The following is a 4,118-nucleotide window of genomic DNA, read 5'->3' on the forward strand; positions in this document are numbered from 1 at the left end:
TGGCAAGGTCAGCTTTAGTTGTCTTCCTCATGCTTCCATCATCATAAAACAAAGAGGGCGGGACAGCTGCGAGTTCATGAGACATCACAGTTTCCATGGACACCTCTCGCTGCTTGGAAACAGCCAGTAACCTTCGAAAGAGCACATCTGAGTCCATGTGAACCTGTCTAGACTGGACTCCAACTGATGTTTTCATATCCATGAAGGTTGCACACTGGTTTCTTTTCTCAGGCTCCCAGAAGCTCTTTGTTCTTTTTGATTTTGCCAGACGTTCTTCAATAAAGACGGCATTCTGCTTTGCACCATCTTGGAGGAAGCTTGAGAGCCCTTTTGCAACCTTCTCAGATGCAACCTGACCACTTGCAATATTGATCAATTCCTCAGGAATGCTTTCAAGATCAAAAGGATTCTGTCTCTGCTCCACAGCTTCCATTATCTTCTGTATGTCTCTCTCGTCTCTTTCCGTTCTGGATGCTCCATGCTCCTGGTGTACTTTTTGGCCCTTTGCATCAGTGTCACAAAGCTCTTTCATGGCATCCACATATGCTGTGGTCACATGTCTTGTCATCAGCCATCTTGTGAGAGCTCCCTTTCGCAATGTAAAACCAACAACTCCACCCTGACTCTTGCCTTCACGATTAATGGTTTGCTCCAGTGCCTGATCAGATGCCACACAGTTGAAGCTTCGATGCTCAGACCGGCGAACAACAAACCCACCTTGCTGCATGAATGTGTATGCTTCTGGTTGTTCATGTTCAAGAGCTTTCATTTCTGCAACATAGACAGGCATGTACTTGGAATAATTGGTCCTTCCAGCAGCTCTGAACCAAGGCATAACTTCACACATGCAATTCAGGTGAAGTTGAAAGTCAGCTTCGCGTTCTGAGTGAAGGATCCGTAGCAACAGATCAGCACCATTTAGGAACATTATCCAGTATCCAAATGTTGCTGATTGCTTAACTCCCTCATTTGTGAACTTCTGGATTTTCTTCTGAATCTCATGGAGTTCAGTCTCCACCTCACCGATGAACTGTTGAGCAGTGGCCTTGTCATTACCATGAAATGCATGCTGTACATCTCGTAGGAGTTGCTCTTGTTCTTCAGTCATTGCACATTGGCCTTGTTTTTCAAGCCATGATTGCATAGCTTTCCAGAAGAGCCTGAACAGAGCCTCAGAGGCTAGCTTTATGCTCCTTACTCCTCTTGCCAGCTGTTTCCCTTGAAGCATCTGTCGAGCTGTTCCCTCTGCATACACATCTGACTCAGTAAGTATGTCAAAGAGTCCACCATCGCCATACAGCTTTCCGATGCTTGCCAGGTAAGCCATCGTGATATGCATACCTCCCAGTCTCATTGTGATCTTTCCTTGTAAAGGAAGTGGTTTGCTCCACATTATCTGTTGTGCTTTACTATAAATAGCAAGGTCTGCAGTCACAAGAATATGGTCCTGTCCCAGGTCTGCAGCAAGCTGTACAAGTCTTATCAAAGATGTATAGATGGTGGACAATTCTGAGGGTGATTCTCTTATGAAGGGCATGTAGAGTACACTGGCTACTGAACAAGCAGTGTCTGACGTGAAGGCATTGAATGCAGACCATGAAGGGACATGCTGCTGATTCTCAATTACATTTCGGGACAGCTTCCATACCAGATCTCTGTCTTCAGCTGCTTTAGAGACTGTTGTGTTTGTGTTTAGTAACTCAGGAAGTTCAGGTGGTTCTGGTCGCTTTGTTGATTTGATGTATCTGTCAATTGAAATGAGAGGATAATCTTGTGATCATATGCATTGAATATTATATCACTTTAAAACTTCACAGCATACATTCACTTCACTATTAAACATTTCATCCACCCATTATATTTTTAGCAGTGCATGTGAATAAGTGGATACCATAACATTAAAACATAAAAATTGATTTAAAAAAAATGTCAATGTCAAAAATAAGTACCTGTGAAGTGTATCTCCATTCAGGTCGAATGTGTTTAAGGTGGTGAGGGACCTCTCTGGAACCTGTGCTAGGCATGTATCTGCTGTGGAGACTTGGCCTCTTCGGAACACAACAGAAGCCATAGCATGAGTTGTATGCTTCCCATCCAGGGTATCTTCATTTTGGTCAAAGTTGTCGATGGCTGCATCAACAATTCCATGTTCAGCGACTCCAGTGAGGCCTGTTGGGATGTAGACACCTCTTTCTGTCCTTGATATCTGGTCTGCTGCCACAGATGTGAGGAAATGCCTAACCTCTGTATAGGAAACACAGTGCCCCATTGCACTGAGCTCATCGATGAGTGTCTTACTACCAAACTCATGATGAATCAAAATGGCGAGTCCCAGTGTGATTGGCGTATGGATGTGACGGCTCTGCCCAATGAGATCATGACAGATTGCTATCACACACAGATTGTCCTTCGAAGCTGGGTCATCATCACATGTTTGGTAACCTCTGTGGGCACGTGAATCAACACACCAGTTCACAAAATCATACAGGGTGTTTGGTACATACTTGCTGCATTGACAACGTGATAGACGATCACTGCTGACATATGATTTACTGTCATGCTCTACCTGCTCCATGCTTTTCCTCAATATGTTTTACAGAGGGCTAAGCACTAATTTACTTGCATGATTCTAGGTCAGCCTTTTGACATGAAATGTAATGATTGTAATGCAATGATTTACCTGTCAGTTTAGGAAAATATCCATGAAGACAATGATGTAGCTAGCTTCATCATTGGTCACATCAAAGGTCAAATCAAAGGTCACATCAAGGGGGTAGTGGGTTCTACTGCCCACTTCTGGTCTGGAGAGACCAAAGCTGCCAACATTATTTCCCATTATTCAGTAATTACTTGACTACAAAGAAATTCAAGTGGATGTAAATATTTTGATATAGGTGTTCTTTTCAATTATAACCTGATTCAATTGGATCTTTCTTTCTGTATGAACTATATAATACAATGTGCCATATTCAAAATATAATCATTAAATGTATTATAATATACAGCAGCACTTACCTCATGTAAGTTAATTTGCAGTATTATTGAATTTATCAACATTCCTCTGACCACTGATATTGGGCATTGGACTGGTTTCATTTTGGACACCTCATACATTGAGTGACATACCATTTTCATTGTTCATACCATATATAGATGTTTGGTATTGCTGGATTCAGCACAATCCCACCTTTCCAACAAGCCATCTTATGTGTTCCTATGATAATGCCTGGCAAAGCAACTACAAAGTAAATGATAACATTCTGCATAGAAATCATTTTTTTCACTGTCCGCTTATTTTAGGTATGTGTTTATAGGTCTCCATCTACTTCATGCATCAAGATATTCACATCCAGGTTTTTCCAGTAGGTGAAGTGACTCCCTGGCTACAAACTTGCCAAGTCTCAAAGCTCTCAGAGCTTGTGTTATCATTCTGCATTAGTTTATCTGTCTTAACTCCCATACGGACAGGCTATATTTTAGGCCTTTTTTTGTTTGGAGGTATATAACAATATCTGTCAATTTCACAATCTTAGCAGTAAAAATATTTTAGCCAAGAATCACTTTCATGTATGGGAGACCTTAGAGATGAGGAAAAACATTGTTGGGTTTAGTTCTACCTCCGGTAGGGGTATCTCAAAAACTAAAGCCCTTTCTGACTGTTTGTCACTAGCCTATAAAGAAACAGGGCTCTGAAAACGGGGATATGGCGCCTTCTTTTGGCCGCTCGACAAACGATCAGGAAATGGAATGGAAGGGGTGTGTGTGTTGTCGACCATTTCTTCGAAATTCACATTGGCAAACACCGCCAGGGTGTCCTGTGTCAGTGCTTCACGTGAATTATGATACGCACCCGTTGCCACACTTTAAAAGGAAGATGTGTGCTGCAACCGCAGCGGAATCAGCTCTCAGGATGTTTTGCTGTACTTTTGATGCATCAGTGATGTACTGAAACAGCTGGATTCGATTGGACGCTCAGCAAAAACATAAATTTAGGCACCTTGATTAATCCAGTCACGTCAAAGCAGTGGATCTAAACGGAGCACGTATAGGTTCGTTTTAACTTTTGCGATTTCAGAATCCCTCGAGAATGACGGATACAGTGATTTGAATTAAGTATA

Source organism: Gadus macrocephalus, chromosome 14, assembly GCF_031168955.1.
Source record: "Gadus macrocephalus chromosome 14, ASM3116895v1".
Classification (NCBI taxonomy): domain Eukaryota; kingdom Metazoa; phylum Chordata; class Actinopteri; order Gadiformes; family Gadidae; genus Gadus; species Gadus macrocephalus.